The 22,774-nt window shown below is 37.5% G+C and overlaps 1 protein-coding gene across 3 annotated transcripts in view; it reads left to right on the forward strand.

Moving 5' to 3' along the window:
• The first annotated feature begins 21,213 nt into the window (after window positions 1–21,213).
• The window catches only part of Iqcm (IQ motif containing M), a 535,822-nt gene continuing 534,261 nt past the window's right edge, over window positions 21,214–22,774 (forward strand). For 2 of the 3 annotated variants that reach the window (NM_001164235.1, NM_027944.1), the window contains exon 1: window positions 21,221–21,533. The gene's annotated coding sequence lies outside the window, so the exon portion shown is untranslated. Of the gene's footprint in view, window positions 21,534–22,774 lie in introns of all 3 variants that reach the window. The other variant, XM_030243772.1, reaches the window with a different exon arrangement.

Here is a 22,774-nt window from a genome sequence, read left to right on the forward strand (position 1 = left end):
ATAATATATAATGGATAAATTTCTATTTCTGATGGCTTGCTGCAATTGTGTAAATAATCAGGTTAATTCTGAGTTATCATGCACTAATTCAGCAGTCTACATATGCAGAATAACTTTCTGCTTAAATTAAGAGAGTCAGGATAATCTAATAATGCCATAAGGGTTACATATAATTCTGACTTCGAATTGACTTATATGGACTTTGGAGCACCTTGCTTGTTTTGTCTAATTTATAACCTGCCAACTTCATCTTGTTTGCATCCATATAGAATGTTGTTGTCTCTGGAGCTGGTTTTTTTTTTTTTTTTTTTTGTGACACATGAAAGAATCCAATTACTTCTTTTTATAAACTATATATGTTTGCTTTTCAGATATTTGTTATTAATTTCACTAAGTAGTTACTAAAAAGTTTTTGTCAATCTTCACTGATCATCCATAATGATATAATCTCAACATTAGTAAGAGGTACTATAATTTTAGCCAGGTCTGTCCCTGACAATTGATATAGTCTTATTTTACCTTTTTAATTAGCTCAAATATTTTTATATATTTCTTCATTTTTTTTTACTTTATTTGTGAGCTAAGAAAACCTATCCCATAATACTCTTTTTTCTTTACATGATGAGTCCAGTAGGAGAATGAGTTGAAGGAAAAATGACCAAAACAGCAAGTTTAGCATCAATTTGATCCACATTTGCATCTTTCAGTCTTTGTCCTACAAGAGTTAACTCCTTTTCTGCTTCAGCTGTTAACACTGTTGACATCTTTTTTGTTTGCTTGTTTTTCGAGACAAGGTTTCTCTGTGTAGCCCTGGCTGTCCTGGAACTCACTCTGTAGACCAAGCTGGCCTTGAACTCAGAGATCTGCCTGCCTCTACCTCCCAGGTGCTGGGATTAAAGGTGTGCGCCACCACTGCCCGGCAGCTGTTAACATATTGAACTGTTTAAATTTGAATCTCCTTGTAATATTTATAACAAATTACTTAACTCATATGTACTTAATCCAATTGTAGGCCTCAGTGAATTATAATATCCCATTAATTAATTAATTGCAGTTATTGGGATACCTGTCCAAAAATTAAGACTGATAATGCCCCTATATATGTGTCCAAGAAGATGAAGCAATTCTTTGCATATTACAATATAAAGCATGTTACTTATATACCACACAGTTACACAGGAGAAGCAGATACAGAAAGAGCAAATCATACCTTAAAAGAGATGCTAATTAAACAAAAAGGAAGAGTAACCCCCCCACCCCCTTAGTAAAACCTAAGTAATACTTTGTTAACTCTAAATTTTCTTAATGTAGATAATAAAAAGGAACAACAAGCTGAAAGACACTGGGTTATCAAAACAAACAAACAAACAAACAAACAAACAAAACCCAAAAAACAAAAAACTGAGGAATTAAGCCAACCAATACACTATAAAGATATGTTCACGTTAGAATGGAAACCGGTAATAGTTTTAAGATGGGGCATGGTTATGCTTATGTATCTACAGGGACTGAGAAAATATGGTTACCTTTAAAAGTATAAAGATTATATCTGACCAGGGAAAACCTCTTATCTGCTGAGTCATGAATGTCTTTACAAAGCAACTTATAACCTATCATCCCCATCTTGTTTGCATCAGTATAAAATGTTGGTGCCTCTGAAATTGGTGTACTCTTTATAATAATATGGAAGAATCCAAGTAGTTCTTTTTATAAATTGTATACATTTGATTTTCAGATATTTGTTATTTATTTCACTCAAGTAGTTACTACAAGATTTTTTCCAATCTTTATATGAATCTTCATAGTGACATAATCTTAACATTTATAAGAGATACTACAATTTTGGCTAGATCTGTTCCTGACAATTGACATAATCTTTATTCTACCTTTTATAATTAATTATATTTCATTCAGAAATCTTTGGAGTGTTTAAGTTTGAATCTCCTTGTAGTGTTTAAAACAAATTACTTAATAATTCATTTGTACTTAATCCAATTGTATGCCTCAGCAAGTTAATATTTCCCATTAAAATTTTGAAAATCATTAAGAGTTTGTAGTTGGTCCCTATGGACCTATAATTTTTTTGTAGTTGAATTTTTTTGTTGATCAATTTTATAATCCAAATATCTAAGTAAATTTCCTCTTCATATATTTGTTTTTTTGTGCAATCTGTAACCCTCAGCAGGGCAGAATTCTTTTTGTTACCTTTAAATATATTCTCTAAAACATCTTTGCCAGAGTCAGCTAACAGAATGTCATCCACATAATGACAAATATTAGACTGAGAAAAGTGCATATGAATTATTTCTAATGGTTGTTAGACCAAACATTGACATAAAGTTGTACTATTTAACATTCCCTGTGGAATATTCCAATGGTATCTTTTAATTGTATTATTGTTGTTCAGAATAGATACTGAGAAAGCAACCCAAAAGTTCTTTGGGGGCAATTCCAATCTTTATTGTCAGGATATCAGCAGTTTAGTTTCCATGAATCAGCAGTGGTAGCAATTGATCAAACTGAGACTGAACAACACAGAGACTGGATAGCACAGAGATTGGACAGACAGCACAGAGACTGGAGAGAACAAGATACAGCTGGATTTCATGGAATTTGGCCAATATCCCAATTTTCATAGTGTACTCAAAAAGATACCTTTGCCTCCAGATAAGTAATTTTAAACACATGACTCCCCTATTCCCAAAAGTTTTGATGGATGTTTTGGTTGTTTGATGTTTATAGTTGTTATCATCTAGAGTGGTTGGTTGTTACTAGTTATGATCAGGGAGGAAAAAAAATAAAGTTTAAATCAGACATGTCTCTCCTCTTATTAATAATGGACAAAAAGAGGGAAATGGATTAATAATAAAAAACCTACTAGTCTTAAATATTTTATTTTGGCATATATTAATATATATTGATAGAAATCGAAGGTTATTTTGTATAATTATATATTGATTATTTTGCTATTATATATCATCATAGAAATTTAAGGTTGTTTTGTTTGACTATTATTTAATATATTGTACATAGATTGTACATAGGCAGCTTATTGAAAATGTAATGGAAAGTTCGAGTTTTATGGTACTCAAAATTATTTCTATTGTGTGTAGAGACTTTTTTTTTTAAACAGAAAGTGGGATCTGAAGTGGAAATTTCTGGTTTCTTTACCAACTCAGTTGTGCCATGTGATCTTTTTCTGGAAGCTGTCTTGTGAGAGAGCATGTGATGTTTTGCTGAAAACAGACACTTGGGAGGGCATTTGATGTTTATTAAGAATATAAGTAGAACCCCAAAACAGTGAGAAGATGATTTGGCATTGTAGGCCATGCAACACTTTGCTGGTCTTCACTGGTCTTTGCTGGTCTTCACTTTATAGAGAGAAGTGCACCAAAAAAGTTTTTGTAATATTCTGGCTGATTCTGGCTGCTTCTACTGAGTTTTGTTGATTTGGCAGAGCCTTGCTGTTTATACTGGATTGTGAAGACAGTACTGGTTTGTGGTTGGTGTTTCCTATTGAACTGTACTGCTGGTATCCTGACAACAAAGAGAGGAATCACCTTAAGGAACTGTTGTGCACTAAACAGGTGCACAACAGCCTTTTCTTATTAATCTTTTCTTTCTCCTACCTCTGGTCAGTGGACTAGAAGTGAGTTGAAGCACTGAAGAAATCTAAATAAAGTAGGTCTTAAGAAATCTAAGCCTATATCCTTTTTCCCTGAGGAGTCCTGCTGGCATCAAGAATAACCAGTCAGCACCAGAGACATCACTATGGCTAAAGAACAGCTTAAAAACACAATCACGGGTCCCCTCAATTGAAGGCACTGTGCAAACAATGATTTGTCTTTCATTCTGAATTTCAAGGGCTCCTGTGACAAGTGGACATGCAGTGAGTGAACCTTTCTGTTTCTGAGGTGCCTGGATGGAGGCTCAAATAGAAGATGGTGTCAGATATACATTGTGTTGTCAAGAATTTTACCATTAAAGTGCATTATATAAAGTGAAAAACAAAACAAAACAAAACAAAACACCACAATCACCAAGAGCCAGGGCAATAGGGCACCACATGAGCCCAGCTCTTTTGCTACAGCAAGCTCTGGATAAACTAACACTGCTGAGGCACAGTAAATGACATTAAATCCAATCTCATAAAGATGATAGTGGTTTTTAAATAGGAAATGAATACATTCCTTAAAAAAATACAGGAAATACAATGTAACAGATGAAACAAATGAATAAACCTGTCCAAGAACTGAAAATGGAAAGAGAAGCAATAAAGAAAACACAAACTGAGGCAATCTTAGAGTGGGAAACCTAGGAAAGAGAACAATAACTGTAGATGCAAGCATCATGAACAGAACAAAAGAGATGGAAGAGAGAATCTCAGATGTAGATTTGATTGAAGAAATTGAGAGTCAAAGAAAATGCTAATTCTAAAATGTTCATGACAAAACATCCAAGAAATCTGGGACACTATGAAAAGATAGAACTTAAGAATAGTAGTAATAGAAGGAAAAGTGGCCCAGCTCAAAGGCCCAGGAAATACTTTCAACAAAATCATAGCAGAAAATTTCCCTAACCAAAAGAAAGGTACAAATGTACAAGAAACTTACAGGACACTTAATATATTGGACCAGAAAAGAAAACCCTCCAGCCACATAATAATTAAAGCACCAAATATGCAAAACAAAGAAAGAATATTAGATGCAGCAAGGGAAAATGGCCAAGTAACATATAAAGGTAAATCTATCAGAATTACACAAACTTCTCAACAGAGACTCTAAGGCCAGAAGGGCCTGGGCAGGTGTCTTGCAGACCCTAAGAAACTACAGATGTAAGCCCAGACTATTATACCCAGCAAAACTTTCAATTACCATAGATGGAGAAAATAATACATTCCATGAAAAATCAAAACAAATTTAAACAATATCTTTCCATAAAACCAACCCTACAGAATATACTAGGAGAAAAACTCCAACCCAAGTAGGCTAACTATATCTAATACAGAAAATAAATATCTTCACACTTCCCCTCCCCACACAACCACTACCAACATCAAAATAACAGGAATTAACAATTGTTGGTTATGTATATCTTTCAACATCAATGGGCTCAATTTCCCAATATAAAGACACAGGCTAACAGTATGGACATTAAACAGGATCTTTCATTTTGCTACATACAGAAAACATACCTTAGAAACAAAGATAGAGATTACCTCAGAGTAAAGGGCTGGAAAAAGGTTTTCTGAGCAAACAAATTCAAGCAGCAAGCTGGAATAGCTATTCTAATATCTAATAAAATAGACTTCCAACCTAATTTAATCAAAGAAGATTGGGAAGGACACTTCATCCACATCAAAGGAAATGTCTACTAAGGCGATGTCTCAATTCTGAACATCTATGTCCCAAATGCAAGAGCACTCACATATATAAAAGAAACATCTCTAAAGCCTAAATTACACATCAAATTCCACACATTAATAGTGGGAGACTTCAACACCCCACTCTAACCATTCAACAGGCTGTCAAGACAGACACTAAACAGAGAAATAAATGAACTAACAGAGGTTATGAATCAGTAGATCTAAGAAATACCTACAGAATACTTTATCCAAACACAAAAGAGTTTAACTTCTTCTCAGCAACTCATGGAACCTTCTGCAAAATTGATCATATAGTCAGTCACAAAGCAAGCTTCAACAGATACAACAAAATTTAAATAACCCCTTGTATTTTATCATACCACCATGATTTAAATCTGGAATTGAACAACAACAGAAACAACAGAAAGCCTACAAACCCATGGAAAATGAAAAATTCTCTACTAAATGACCACTAGGTCAGGGAGGACATAAAGAAATTAAAGACTTTCTAGAATTCAATGAAAATGAAGGCATAGCATATCCAAACTTACGGGATACAATGAAAGCAGTGCTAAGAGGAAAGTTCATAGCATTAAGAGCCTTCATAAAGAAATTGAAGAACAAATCAAAGAATCAACAAAATCAAGGGATGGTTCTTTGAGAAAAATCAACAAGATAGCCAAATCATTAGCCAAACTAACTAAAAGGCAGAGAAAGAATATTCAAATTATCAAAATCAAAAATGGAAAGGGGGAGAAAACAACAGACACAGAGAAAAATCCAAGAAATCATTAGGACTTACTTCAAAAACCTGTACTCTGCAGAATTGGAAATATAAATGAAATGGATGACTTTCTTGACAGATACTATGTACCAAAGTTAAACCAAGATCAGATAAACTACTTAAATATTACCATAATTTCTAAGGAAATAGAAGCAGTCATTAAAATCTTCTAATCTTTAAAAAGGGCCAGATGGTTTAAGCATAGAATTCTACCAGGCTTTCAAATATTCCTCCAACTAGTTCACAAATTAAAAACAAAAGGAACAGTCACCCTCATACCTAAACCACACAAAGACTCAACAAAGAAAGAGAATTTCAGATCAATTTCCCTTATGAATATTGATGCAAAAAATACTCAATAAAAAACTTGAAAAGCTAATTCAAGAACACACTAAAAATGTGAGGGTTAAAAAAACAAAACAAAACAAAACAAAACAAAAAAAACAACAACAACAACAACAACAAAAACACACTAAAACATCATCAACCATGATCAAATAGGTTTTATCCCAGGTATGCAGGGATGGTCAAATATAAAAAATTCCATCAATTAAATCCACCATAAAAAGAAACTGAAAGAAAAAAATCACAAGATCATCTCATTAGATGTAGAAATTTTTTGGTGGGGAGGGTTCCAAGGTCCACAGAGGACTCTCCACACCACAGGGCCCCTAGCAAACCCAGGGCCTCAGGTTCACGAGTGAGTGGAAACCAACATCAGTTCCAAAGAATCCCGGAGGGTCTTGTGCCAGCAGGAACAGGGACAAAGGAACCCCACCTGACCTGAATTTCTGTGCTCCAAATGAAAGGGCAGCCACATTCATTAAATAAAATTTAGTAAAGCTCAAAGCACACATTGCACCTCACACAAAAGTAGTGGAAGGCTTCAACACTCCACTCTCATCAATGGACAGACCCTGGAAACAGAAACTAAACAGAGACACATGGACACTAACAGAAGTTATGAAACAAAGGGATTTAACAGATATCTACAGAGCACTTTATCCTAAAACAAAAGGATATACCTTCTACTCAGCACCTCATGGTAACTCTTCCAAAATTGACCATATAATCTATCACAAAACAGGCCTCAACAGATACAAAAATATTGAAATTATCCCATGTATCCTATCAGATCACCATGGTCTAAGGCTGATCTTCAATAACAGCATAATAATAGAAAGCCAACATTCAACTGGAAACTGAACAACACTCTACTCAATACTACCTCTGTCTAGGAAGAAATAAAGAAATAAATTAAAGACTTTTTAGAGTTTAATGAGAATGAAACCACAACATACCCGAACTTACGGGACACAATGAAGGCAGTCATAAGAGGAAAATTCATAGCCCTAAGTGCCTCAAAAATAAAAAACAAACAAACAAACAAACAAACAAACAAAACCTAGAGAGAGCATATACTAGCAGCCTGACAGCACACCTAGAAGCTCTAGAATGAAAGGAAGCAAATTCACCCAAGAGGAGTAGACAGCAGGAAATAATCAAACTTAGGGCTGAAATCAACCAAGTGGAAACAAAAAGAACTATTCAAAGAATCAACCAAAACAGGAGCTGGTTCTTTGAAAAAATAAAAAAAGATAGATAAACCCTTAGCCAGACTAACTAGAGGGAAAAGGGACAGTATCCTAATTAGGAAAATCAGAAATGAAAAGGGAGACATAACAACAGAACTTAAGGAAATCCAAAACATCATCAGATCCTACTACAAAAGGCTATAATCAACAAAACTGAAAAATCTGGATGACATGGACAATTTCCTAGACAGATATCAGGTACCAAAGTTAAATCAGAATCAGATTAATGACCTAAATAGTCCCATATCCCCTAAAGAAATAGAAGCAGTCATTAATAGCCTCCCAACCAAAAAAAAAAAAAAAAAGCCCAGGACCAGATGGGTTTAGTGCAGAATTCATTCAGACCTTCAAAGAACACCTAATTCCAACTCTCCTCAACCTATTCCATAAAATAGAAACAGAAGGTACTCTACCCAACTCATTCTATGAAGCCACAATTACTCTGATACCTAAACCACACAAAGATCCAACAAAGAAAGAGAACTTCAGACCAATTTCCCTTATGAATATTGATGCAAAAATACTCAATAAAATTTTCGCTAACCGAATTCAAGAACACATCAAAATGATCACCCATCATGATCAAGTAGGCTACATCCCAGTGATGCAGGGATGGTTTAATATATCGAAATCCGTCAACGTAATCCACTATATAAACAAACACAAAGACAAAAACCACATGATCATCTCATTAGATGCTGAGAAAGCATTTGATACAATCTAACACCCCTTCATGATAAAAGTCTTGGAAAGATCAGGAATTCAAGGCCCATACCTAAGCATAATCAAAACAATATACAGCAAACCAGTAGCCAACATCAAAGGAAATGGTGAGAAGCTGGAAGCAATCCCTCTAAAATCAGGGACTAGACAAGGCTGCCCACTTTCTCCCTACCTATTCAACATTGTACTTGAAGTCCTAGTCAGAGCAATTGGACAAAAAAGGAGATAAAGGGGATATCATGAAGGGGTGTTAGATTGTTTCAAATGCTTTCTCAGCATCTAATGAGATGATCATGTGGTTTTTGTCTTTGTGTTTGTTTATATAGTGGAAGTTTCAGGATAGCATTTGAATTGTATATAAAGAAAATATCTAATAAGAAAAAGAAAAAAAAAAGAAATTAGGGAGACAACATCCTTCACAATAGTCACAAAAAATATAAAATATCTTGGTGTGACCCTAACTAAGGAAGTGAAAAGATCTGTATGATAAGAACTTCAAGTCTCTGAAGAAAGAAATTAAAGATCTCAGAAGATGGAAAGATCTCCCATGCTCATGGATTGGCAGGATCAATATAGTAAAAATGGCTATCTTGCCAAAAGCAATCTACAGATTCAATGTAATCCCCATCAGAATTCCAACTCAATTCTTAAACGAATTAGAAAGGGTGATTGGCAGATTCATCTGGAATAACAAAAAACCTAGGATAGCAAAAACTATTCTCAACAATAAAAGAACCTCTGGTGGATCCACCATGCCTGACCTCAACCTGACTACAGAGCAATTGTGATTAAAAACTGCATAGTACTGGTATAGCGACAGACTGATAGACCAATGGAATAGACCCAGAAATGAACCCACACACTGATTGTCACTTGATCTTTGACAAGGGAGCTAAAACCATCCAGTGGAAAAAAGACAGCATTTTCAACAAACAGTGCTGGCACAACTGGCGGTTTTCATGTTGAAGAATGCAAATTGATCCATTCTTATCTCCTTGTACTAAGGTCAAGTCTAAGTGGATCAAGGAACTCCACATAAAACCAGAGACACTGAAACTTATAGAGGAGAAAGCATGGAAAACCCTCGAAGATATGAGCACAGGGGAAAAATTCCTGAACAGAACAGCAATGGCTTGTGCTGTAAGATTGAAAATTGACAAATGGGACCTCATAAAATAGCAAAGCTTCTGTAAGGCAAAAGACACTGTCAATAAGACAAAAAGGCCAACAACAGATTGGGAAAGTATCTTTACCAATCCTAAATCAGATAGGGGACTATTATCCAATATATATATATAAAGAACTCAAGAAGATGGACTTCAGAAAATCAAATAACCCTATTAAAAAGTGGGGTACAGAGCTAAACAGAGAATTCTCACCTGAGGAATACCCAATGGCTGAGAAGGACCTGAAAAAGTGTTCACCATCCTTAATCATCAAGGAAATGCAAATCAAAACAACCCAGAGGGTCCATCTCACACCAGTCAGAATGGCTAATATAAAAAATTCAGCAGATGCTGGCGAGGATGTGGAGAAAGAGGAATACTCCTCCATTGATGGTAGAATTGCAAGTTGTTACAGCCACTCTTGAAATCAGTCTGATGGTTCATCAGAAAATTGAACATAGTACTACCTGAAGATCCAGCAATTCCTCTCCTGGGCATATACCCAGAAGATGTTCCAACTTGTAGTAAGGACACATGCTCCACTATGTTCATAGCAGCCTCATTATTTATTTATTTATTTATTTATTTATTTATTTATTTATTTATTTATTTATATTTTTTATTACATATTTTCCTCAATTACATTTCCAATGCTATCGCAAAAGTCCCCCATACCCTCCCCCCCACTTCCCTACCCACCCATTCCCATTTTTTTGGCCCTGGTGTTCCCCTGTACTGGGGCATATACAGTTTGCGTGTCCAATGGGCCTCTCTTTCCAGTGATGGCTGACTAGGCCATCTTTTGATACATATGCAGCTAGAGTCAAGAGCTCCGGGGTACTGGTTAGTTCATAATGTTGTTCCACCTATAGGGTTGCAGATCCCTTTAGCTTCTTGGGTACTTTCTCTAGCTCCTCCATTGGGAGCCCTGTGATCCATCCAATCATTTATAATAGCCAGAAGCTGGATAGAATCCAGATGTCCCTCAACAGAGGAATGGATACAGAAAATGTGGTACATTTACACAATGGAATACTACTCAGCTATTAAAAAACAATGAATTTATGAAATTCTTTGGCAAATGTATGGATCTGGAGGATATCATCCTGAGTGAGGTAACCCAATCACAAAAGATGCACTTGATATGCTGTTACTGATAAGTGGTTATTAGCCCAGAAACTTAGCATACCCAAAATACAATTCGCAAAACACAAGAAAATCAAGAAGAAAGAAGACCAACGCATGGATACTTCATTCCTCCTTAGAAGAGGGAACAGAATACCCATTGAAGGAGTTACAGAGACAAAGTTTAGAGCTGAGACGAAAAGATGCACCATCCAGAGACTGCCCCAACTGGGGATCCATCCCATTATCAGCCACCAAACGCAGACACTATTGCATATGCCACCAAGATTTTGCTGAAAGGACCCTGATATAGCTGTCACTTGTGAGGCTCTGCCAGTTCCTGGCAAATACAGAAGTGGATGCTCACAGTCATTTATTTGATGGAACACAGGGCCCCCAATGGAGGAGCTAGAGAAAGTAACTAATGAGCTGAAGGGGTTTGCAACCCTAAAGGTAGAACAACAATATGAACTAACCAGTACCCCCAGAGCTCGTATCTCTAGCTGCATATGTAGCAGAAGATGGCCTAGTTGACCATCATTGGGAAGAGAGGCCCCTTGGTCTTGCAAACTTTATATGCCCCAATACAGGGGGACTCCAGGGCTGAGAAGTGGGAGTGGGTGAATAGGGAAGCAGGGTAGGCCATTACTGGGAAGAGAGGCCCCTTGGTATTGCAAACTTTATATGCCCCAGTACAGGGGTATGCCAGGGCCAAGAAGGGGGAGTGAGTGGGTAGGGGAGCAGGGCAGAGTGAGTGTATAGGGAACTTTCAGGATAGCATTTGAAATGTATATAAAGAAAATATCTAATAAAAAAAAAGAATTTAGCGGGATAACATTCTTTGTAACAGTCACAAATAATATAAAATATTTTGGTGTAACTCTATCCGTGCAACTGAAAAACCTGTATTGCATGAACTTCATGTCTGTATATAAATTGAAGAAGGTATCAAAAGATGGAAAGATATCCCATACTAATGGATAGGTAGGATTAACAATAAAAATGGCCATAAATTCATTCTTTTTAATGGCTGTGTAGTACTCCATTGTGTAAATGTACCACATTTTCTGTATCCATTCCTCTGTTGAGGGGCATCTGGGTTCTTTCCAGCTTCTGGCTATTATAAATAAGGCTGCTATGAACATAGTGGAGCATGTGTCCTTCTTACCGGTTGGGACATCTTCTGGATATATGCCCAGGAGAGGTATTGCGGGATCCTCCGGTAGTACTATGTCCAATTTTCTGAGGAACCGCCAGACTGATTTCCAGAGTGGTTGTACAAGCTTGCAATCCCACCAACAGTGGAGGAGTGTTCCTCTTTCTCCACATCCTCACCAGCATCTGCTGTCACCTGAATTTTTGATCTTAGCCATTCTGACTGGTGTGAGGTAGAATCTCAGGGTTGTTTTGATTTGCATTTCCCTGATGATTAAAGATGTTGAACATTTTTTCAGGTGCTTCTCTGCCATTCGGTATTCCTCAGGGGAGAATTCTTTGTTCAGTTCTGAGCCCCATTTTTTAATGGGGTTATTCGATTTTCTGAAGTCCACCTTCTTGAGTTCTTTATATATGTTGGATATTAGTCCCCTATATAATATAGGATAGGTAAAGATCCTTTCCCAATCTGTTGGTGGTCTTTTTGTCTTATTGATGGTGTCTTTTGCCTTGCAGAAGCTTTGCAGTTTCATGAGGTCCCATTTGTCAATTCTCGATCTTACAGCACAAGCCATTGTTGTTCTATTCAGGTATTTTTTCCCCTGTGCCCATATCTTCAAGGCTTTTCCCCACTTTCTCCTCTATAAGTTTCAGTGTCTCTGTTTTTATGTGAAGTTCCTTGATCCACTTAGATTTGACCTTAGTACAAGGAGATAGGAATGGTTAAATTAGCATTCTTCTACATGATAACAAGCAGTTGTGCCAGCACCATTTGTTGAAAATGCTGTCTTTCTTCCACTGGATGGTTTTAGCTCCCTTGTCGAAGATCAAGTGACCATAGGTGTGTGGGTTCATTTCTGGGTCTTCAATTCTATTCCATTTGTCTACTTGTCTGTCACTATACCAGTACCATGCAGTTTTTATCACAATTGCTCTGTAATAAAGCTTTAGGTCAGTTATGGTGATTCCACCAGAGGTTCTTTTATCCTTGAGAAGAGTTTTTGCTATCCTAGTTTTTTTGTTATTGCAGATGAATTTTCAGATTGCTCTTTCTAAGTCGTTGAAGAATTGAGTTGGAATTTTGATGGGGATTGCATTGAATCTGTAGATTGCTTTTGGCAAGATAGCCATTTCTACAATGTTGATCCTGCCAATCCATGAGCATGGGAGATCTTTCCATCTTCTGAGATCTTCTTTAATTTCTTTCTTCAGAGACTTGAAGTTTTTTATCATACAGATCTTTCACTTCCTTAGTTAGAGTCACGCCAAGATATTTTATATTATTTGTGACTATTGAGAAGGGTGTTGTTTCCCTAATTTCTTTTTTTAAAATATTTGTTATTATTACGTATTTTCCTCAATTACATTTAGAATGCTATCCCTCAGCCTGTTTCTTCTTGAAAGAGCAATTCTTATTTTCATGTGGAAATTTAAAAAAAAATACAACCCTACAATAGCTAAACCAATTCCATACAATAAAAGAACTTCTGTAGGTATTGTCATCTCTGATTTCAAGCTGTACTACAGAGTAATAGTAATAAAAGCCACTGTATTGACATAGAATTCAGACAGGCTGATCAATGAAATAGAATTGAAAATCTAGGGTGGGTATGGGGGACTTTTGGTATAGCATTGGAAATGTAAATGAGCTAAATACCTAATAAAAAATGGAAAGAAAAAAAAAAAGAAAATCTAGAAATAACTCCCCAGACCTACAGACACAAAGAAGCCAAAACCATATAATGGAAAAAGGACAGTATCTTCAACAAATGTTGCTGGTCTAATTGGATGTCTGAATGTAGAAGAATGCAAATAGATCCATATTTATCTTCCTGCACAAAACTTAAGTCCAAGTGGATCAAAGACCCCAAAATAAAGCTAGAAACACTAAATATAATAAGCGAGAAAGTGTGGAACTGTCTTGAATAGATTGGCAGAGAAGATAACTCTCTGAACAGAATACCAATAGCTCAAGCACTAAGATTAACAGTTAATAAATTGGCCTCCCAAACCTGAAAATCTTTTTTAAGGGTAAGGACAGCATCAATAAGACAAATGTCAGTTTACATAGTAAGAAAAAGATCTTCACCAACACTATATCTGACCAAGGACTCATATCTAACGTATATAAAGAACTCAAAAAACTATACATTGATAAACCAAGTAACCCAATTAAAAATAGGGTACAGCCATGCTTAGACTCATGTCTGCAAGCATAACAGTATCATTAATAGTGTCAGAGACTGGTGCTTGCCCATGGGATGGGTCTCAAGTTGGGTTAGTTATTGGTTGGCCGTTCCCTTGGTCTCTGCTCCATCCTCTGTGCCTGCATTCTTGTAGAGGCTCCACCCAGCAGGTGGCTCAGAAAGATACACAGATACCTACAGTCAAACAGTGAATGAGATTGGGGACTTGTAATGAAAGAATAGGAGGAAGGATTGTGGGCCCCAAAGGGGTAGGAACTCCACAGGAAGACCAACATAATCAACTAACCTGGACCCTTGAGGTTCCCAGAGACTGAAGCACCAGCCAAAGAACATATATAGACTCTACCTAGACCTCCCCATACATATTTAGCAGATGTGCAGCTTGGTCTTCATGTGGATCCTGAACAACTGGAGGGGGGCTATCACAAAAGATGTTGCCTGTCTACAGGATATATTCTTCTAGCTGGGCTGCCTTGTCTGCCCTCAGCGGGAGAGGATGCACCTATCATTAGAGACCTGAAGTATCAGGGTGGAGAAAACGAGGGGAGGCACCCACTCAGAGGAGGAGGGGAGGGAGATGGGGTAAGGATTGTTGGTGGAGGTGACCAGGAGCAGGGCAGTGAGCAGGATGAAAAGTGAATAAGCATGGGAGGGGGAGGAGAGGCTGCAGCTAGTGCTCTGTTGCAGAGTTACTGGTGACCCTGAGAATTGGGTTCTCGGGGAATAGTGAGTGAAGAATTCTGAAAGTAGCCTATCTGCTATATTGGCAGGTTAAGCCAGGGGTGTCTGGTTGGGTTGGTGCCTGGGACACAGTGACAAGGTGGGGAGGAAAGGCCAAGGGCTAAGCATTTCCTTTTAAGGATTAAACTGATACCAATGATACTGGTCATTGTGAGCCAAAGCTTCTAATGTTTATATACCTGAAAGCTAATGTAGCAACAAAAGCACTAATAGAAAAAGTGTTGTCTGTCCTTTTGCATTCAGAGATTAGTTTTGCTTCTTCAATTCTGAAACACAGTTATGCATTTCATAAGTACTGACCATATACAGAATGATAGTCCCAAAAGACTGAACTACCTTGTGATATTATTACCATCTTAGGTTGTGTAATTACAAGTTCATGTCTACAAAAAAGAAGAAGTTGCCCAGAACATATCCTATCCCTGCTGTTAGACAATAGTTGTCCTTGGATATTGTAGTAGTTTGAAGAAAAATGGCCCCTATAGTCTCATGTATTTGCACGCTTGGCCCCCGTTGATAAGCTGTAAATTGTATCCTTTGCTACCTTTATAGTAGACTCTTCAATTCATTAACCATAGATGATATCCACTTATATGTCTTTATATATACACAAGATTTTTTGTTTTACAAAGGACATGAGGAATTTAAATAAAGAGTTTTAACAATATTTTCATCTCTGGGAAGCCTTTATAGATGAATAGGTTCAGAAATGAATAGGACTAAACAAAACACACACACAGACACAGACACACAGACACACCGACACACAGACACACAGACACACAGACACACAGACACACAGACACAGACACACACACACATATTCTTATCATTTTTAAATTTGGGGATAGATAGCTGTTCAGAGGCAAGAGAGCCAACTGACAAAAATGTCAAAAAATTGAAGAGGATGTCATTTTTTTCTCTTTTGGAAGTTACTCAGATTAAATACTTTATTATAAAATTGGAGGTATTAGGCCGCTTGATGTGGAGCTCGGAGTTCTGGTGATGGGCACTAGAAAGAGTACATCTTCCATTGGTGGCTTTATGGGTAGTGGACATAGACCAGTTGGGGTTAGAATGGCAACTAGTGGCAGAAAAAAAACCAAAAAACAAAAAACAAAAAATCAGAAAAAAAAGGTAAAATTTGAAAAGAAACAACTAATTACTTTTTTGGAACATTAAGTTACCAAAATCTGTTTTTTAAAGGTAAACACGGCCTTAAAGATTATTTTATTACTTGTGGGAATTCTGACAGTATTTTTTTTATACTTCTCAGTTGTATACATCTACAACCATTACATTGCTCATCGAAAACAACCATTAAGTTTTAGCAAATTTTATCTTCAAAATAGTTTGTGGGAGCTCTTCCAGTCTGTGACTCCCTGACAGCATCAGGAAGAAGCAGGGTCTATATAGGTACCTGTCTAGAACCCCTATCCTTCACTCTAGACTAACATTCGGTCTATCTTGGTACTCTCTGTCCAAGTTCAAATGGCTTCCAGCTGTTTTCCAAGGACAACATGGGACTCTATTCCTTGGGTGTCACAATAAATACAACTATATTGTGTCTGTCCCATGCCTAAGTAGTTATGGCAGCATTGATCCATACAGGATGTGCACATGTACATGTGTGAGTCCCATATTACAGGCGTATTTCTCCCTCCATCTCTTTCTTCTCATTTAATCTAAGAATGTTACTATTCTTGAATAATCCTTCAATCTCATCTTGTGTTTATGATTTTAAATGTTAGAAGTAAAATGGGATTAGACTGACTATTTGTTTCATTCTCTTTCTAGCATACTCTATTTGAGGAACTTTTAGTTCCTGGACAGTGTAAAAAAGGTCTGAATGCAAAGATATGAGTTCAGAACAAAATTTCTCAGTGTTTAAAGAGAGGATCATATTAGGACATTTTTTTGGGCTTTATTTTCTATAAAATAATTATAGATTCATAAGCGCATTCAGTATGACAAATTGAATTCCACTACATTTTTTTCTACACTTAGAAAATGAAAATTATGTAATTAGATTATTTGGTCAAAGCATTGGTTAGTACTAGTGAGCTGGAGTAATATTGGAATAAGTAGAAAAAGAATCATGTTCAAGTGAAATTATAAATATAAAGATCTGTTTGGCATACCAACCAACAAGTGCTTCAAGAGACAATTTGAAGTCATGAGAATTACCCTTCAACTCAGCTGTATAACATCTTTTTTTTTTCCAAATATTTATTTATTAGAATAAGTTCACTGTAGCTGTCTTCAAATGCACCAGAAGAGGGTATCAGATCTCATTATGGTAGTTGTGAGCCACCGTGTGGTTGCTGGGATTTGAACTCAGTACCTTTGGAAGAGCAGTCGGTGCTCTTACCCACTGAACCATCTCACAAGCCCTGTATAACATCTTAATAAAACATAGTTGTGATTATTTGAGTCAATTCAGAGATAAGAATGAAATCCTATGTGAATTAGATATGACTTAGCTTTGTACTTGCCAGAAATTATCCTGTGGTAAAGTATACCTATTTAATTTAAATATGATTGGTGTCTCAACCAAGCAGTTATGTATTATTTTGGAATGTGAGAATGATCACAGTTTCAAAGTTATCACACTATATCCTATGAATTAGACCTTAAAGTATCTTTCCTTTTTAATGCATAGGACCTTTTAGGCTACTTTCCTTAACATAAGTCAGAGATATAGATAATAAGTAAATACATTCACATACTTATTATACCCTCATGGTTCTCTGCAAAGTAATCTATAACAAATTCTAAGTTAGCCTTGACATTATAGCATTGTTTTAACTTAGTAATTCAAGTTTATTGGCACAAATATCAAAGCATTTCATAGTCTAGTTATATGCAAGGAATAATCAGGTATAAAATCATTGATAATGTTACTTGATAATTTTCTCTTTAAGTAAACAGAGTAAGTTAGATTGTGAAACTTGGGAGCAAGAAGGCTATGCCTGCCTATAAATAAATGTGGAGACAAAGTGTGGAGCAGAGACTGAAGGAAAGGCCATTCAGAAACTACCCCACCTGGGGATCCAGCCCATATGCAGTCACCAAACCCAGACACTATTGTGGATGCCAAGAAGTGCATGCTGACAGGAGCCTGATATAGTTGTCTCCTGAGAGGCTCTGCCAGAGCCTGACATATACAGAAGCGGATGCTCGCAGGCAACCATTGAACTGATCACAAGGTCCTCAATGAAGGAGTTAGAGAAAGGACTGAAGGAGCTGAAGGGGTTTGCAACCCCATAGGAAGAACAACCAGAGTTCCCAGGGTTCAAACCACCAACCGAGGAGTACACATGGAGGTACTCATGGCTCTAGCTGCATATATAGCAGAGGATGGCCTTGTTGGGTATCAATGGGAGAAGAGGCCCTTGGTCCTGTGAAGGCCGATGCTCTCATGTGGGGGAATGTGAGGGCAGCGAAGCAGGAGTGGGTGGTTGGGTAGGGTGGGGGCACACCCTCATAGAAGCAGGAGGAGGGGGGTGGGATTGGGGGTTTCTGGGGCAGGTGCACAATCGAGAAGGGGGATAACATTTGAAATACAAATAAATAAAATATTCAGTAAAGAAGTACTCCCCCAAAAAAGGGTCCTGCTCAAAGGAGGAAAAAGATCTTAGAGTGACAAACAGTACAGAGAAACAGTATTTTATAGCTAGATGTATTAGCCTGGTATGACATCAGTTTACTGTGAGAGTGGAGAAAAGGACCAAGAAGTCAACACGTCTTCATATATAAGCAGAAATTGAACAAGCGCACACCCTCATTGGATAGATTTGTTCTCAGCTTCATGTTAATTACAATTTAAATCCCATTTTGTGGAGGGTGGCAGCAGCAAAGGCCACGATCAATGGACTTGAATGATGAACTGAGGGAATTTCCCATGGTGTTTTTGAAATCTAGTTGGCTAATAAATAGTGGCTGCTTGAAAAATTGAAAAAAAATGCTTTGGTGCAAGAAAATTAGATTGTCTTTTTACTATTTTTTAAAAGAAGATTTTATTATAATTTAATTTTTTGAGATTATATTTATATATCATTTCTTCTCCCCTTCCCTTTTGCAGTCCTTCATTATACACCATTTGCTCATTCTCAAATTCCTGTCCTCTTCTTTGTTATTACATATATATGTATGTATATTCATAAATTTATACATAATAAATATAACCTGCTCAGTTCATATACTGCTTATATGTATTTCAGGACTAACCATTTGACAGTTGATAACCAATTGGTGTGGTCATCCCTGGGAAGGCTATCTCTCCTGCTTTCGGCATTTCTTAGCTGTTTGTAGCTCTTTGTCAAGGTTGCATCATGGTGTGTTCCCTCCCTTCACATTATCATGTCTACTGGTGTCCTCTTTGTCCAATCTTGCTTAGGCAGCCATGTTGATGATGCATCATGGGTATACTTCTTGGACAATTTTTGGAGATGAAGTCTCACACACTGCTTTCTCTTTCTTCGGCTGTCATCTTTTTGCCCTCTCTTCCAAAATGATCTAAATGTTAGGATAGATGTTGTAGATTTATCACTTTGGACTGGACTCCACAACTATACATTTTGAATAGTTGCATTTTTTCTGTAATGGTCTTTGTCTGTTGCAAGAAGTTTCATTGATGATGGATGAAAACTACACTTATCTGTGGGTTCAGATACAGCCAGTTATTTGTATCTTGGAGTGTAGAATAGTTGTCCTGTACTTCACGGCAGTGTTCACTTGTCAGTGAGTACATACCATATGGATCTTTCTGGGTATGAGCTACCTCACTCTGCATTACTTTTTCTAGTTCCATTCATTTGCCTGAAAATTTTGTGTCATTGCTTTTTTTTAATAGCTAAATTGTATTCCATTATGTAGATATACCATATTTTCTTTATCCATTCTTCAGTTGAGGGAAATCTAGGTTGTTTCCAGTTTTTGGCTATTAAGATAAAGCTGCTATGAACATAGTTGAGCTAAGTAATAAAAAGGGCCCAAGGGAGGATATATGAATCTCACTCATAAGGGGAAACAAAATAGTAATCAGAGGTGCATGGAGATAGAGAACTGGATGGGAGAAGGGGTGAGGAAGGGAATGGGATGGGGATCAGGTGTGGCAAGGAGGAGGCAGGAGCAGACTGGGAGTAAGAGTGAAAATCACTCTTCATGGGGGGCATCCCTGGGACTAGCTGGAGACCTGGGATGGGGGAGGATATGGGAGTCAGTGGGGATGATTCTAGCTGAGATTCCTACTACAGAGGGATATGGGGAATGAAGTGGCCAGTTCCTATAGCCTTGAGGGACTATATAACCTTGAGGGACTTCCAGTGGAGGGAGGAGGCATCAACTGACCCACAAAACCTTCAACCCAAAATTTACTCTGCCTACAAGATGCACACAGATAAAGCTAGTACCGAGATTGAGAGAACGGCCAGAAAATGACTGGTCCAACTTGAGATTCATCCCGTGGGAGAGAGCCAGTCCTTGACACTATTCATGTTACTCTGTTATACCTGCAGACAGGAGCCTAGCATATCTATCTCCTGAGAGGCTTTATTTAGCAGTCGATGGCAACAAATGTACAGAGCCATAACAAAACATGTTTTTTTTTTTTTTAATAACCTACTAAGTACAATTTGCACTATCCATATGCTCACAGGAATATGGTTGACAGACCTTGTTTATTTGTTGAGAATATTCCTAAGTAGTGAGTGAAAAGTGATGCTACAAAATTTAACTTTCATTCACAAGAATCGTAGCCAGAAGCCCTTTCATGGTACCAAAATTTTGGTTTACCACAAAATAGCATTTGCTCTGACTTTATAAAAACTAATTAAGAATAAATATTTAGAATAAAGTTAGAGATTTCTATTGTGATGTAGAAGTTCTAGGGAACCTCTGTGACTCAAAATAAATAAATAAACAAATAAATAAACAAATAAACAAAAAGACATGAACATGGAGGGGAGTGGAGACATGGTGGGGCTAGCACCATGAAGAGTTAGGAGAAGAGTGGGGTAGACATTATAAAGATACAACCTATGGATATAAGAAATTCTCAAATAATAAAAATAGATTATTTTAAAAGTTCAAAACAAAACAAAACAAAACAATGCAAAAAAGCCCCTCCCTCCTTTCTCAGTAGAACTCCTTGGGCAGCCTTCATACTACATCCTACAATAAAGTGATCCTGGTGAAAATCCAAAACATAGAAGGTCCTTCAGAGCGGGAGCGCCCTCTCTGTACAGTTTGGCCCTGGAATGCAACCAGAGTAGAATCTCCCATTCTAGGCTCACTGTGCTGTGCAGAACAGAGAACGTACAGATTTGAAAACAGATGCTCCTCAACGTCACAGGGATATCCAAGGGAACCTTCTGGCGATTGCCCAGGAGATTTACCAATCCTGGCGGCTCACGGGGCCAGGAGGTCCTGGCCCTCAGAGGTGCTGCAGCAAGGGTCCTGCTGCCCCAAAGAGAAGTAGGCTAGTGAATTCACAGTGTTGTGAGGAGTGAGAGGAGAGGGCACTAATGGGGCCTGGTAGGGCAACTGTGATTGGGAGAGTGCCCTGGGGGCGGAGCTAAGGAGACAACAAGGGTGGGGCTAGTGTGACTCCACAACTACTAAAGAGGCTTGAAGGTTCTCTAGCCACAGAAGGTGACCCTGAGCCTGAAGGTAAGGTGAACGTGGTCCTGGGGACTTTAGGATTCTCTTGGGTGAGGGTAGAGAGAAATTTGAAAAAAAAAATGCGTATTTACATTACCCCGATAATAGTATTTTACACAGTAGAATGTACTATAAAAGTTTGAACTGCATTTCAACGTGATAGAAAATAGAATAATGTCTGGCTCTTTCAGGTTTTTCATTCTGTGCACTCTTGTATGTGCTAAGTAGGCAGTTGGCCTCACGTTGATCTAGGCACACGTGCTACCACAGCGCACATTTTTGGGTGGGCTTAAAGCTGAAACAGGATCTTCTGTGCTGCCACCCCCGGAAGTCTCACACGTTTACACTCAGCACCACAGCACCTTTGCTGATTCTCAACATGCGTTTCCAGTCTTTCTGTATGGCCTGGTTTTACCTAAGTCTGCAGTGAGGAAGCATTGAAAATAACGAAGACAACTCTGAAATAAAACCCTGCCGTAAAGCAGTCAAATGGGGGATGAGACTACTTCGTAGAATTTTTAAAAAATGGGGGGACCAATATTAGTGATGTCTAGTGATCAGAAACAGGTATTAAATAGCTTAATCCTAAAGTGATCCTATGCTAATTATGACAGTTTGAATGCTTTAGTTTCTCTTTAGGAAGTTGAATGTGGGTTTTCTTCTCTCTCTCTCTCTCTCTCTCTCTCTCTCTCTCTCTCTCTCTCTCTCTCTCTCTCTCTCTCTCTCTTAAAACAATGCACTAGTGTGTACAATAGTTTCCAGAGATGATCAGTGCTCTTAGTATCTGATCTTTACTATCCCACGTATAGATATTATTACTTAGATCCGTTTTGTAAGTTAGTAAACAGAAGTTCAGAGAAAGGGTTTTGCCAGGCTCACACAGCTTTTGATGGCTGAGTCCAGACTTAATTATAACAGACCTTATCATTATCCAGTGTTTTCCCTCTTAGCTACAGCTCAGTGTGGTTGCCCAAGAATGGTTTCAAAATGATTTTATTTTAAATCTTCAGAAGAGACAACCTTCATGGGAGTGGTTTGAGAAGAATTAAGATTTGGTAATAATGCACTTGATAGGTAGCAATGAGAAGAATACAATATTTGAAGATCTATTTTCCCCATCTCTTTGAAGGATTAGGCATTTGTTTTCTTTGTCAGTTCACCTTTAGAGAAACAAGCACTCATATTTATGCAGAAGGAACTTGTGCTCTATCAGCTACTTACTGCCATCCCAACCCCTCAAGGCAACAGGT

The sequence above is a fragment of the Mus musculus genome, chromosome 8, assembly GCF_000001635.26.
Source record: "Mus musculus strain C57BL/6J chromosome 8, GRCm38.p6 C57BL/6J".
Classification (NCBI taxonomy): Eukaryota; Metazoa; Chordata; class Mammalia; order Rodentia; family Muridae; genus Mus; species Mus musculus.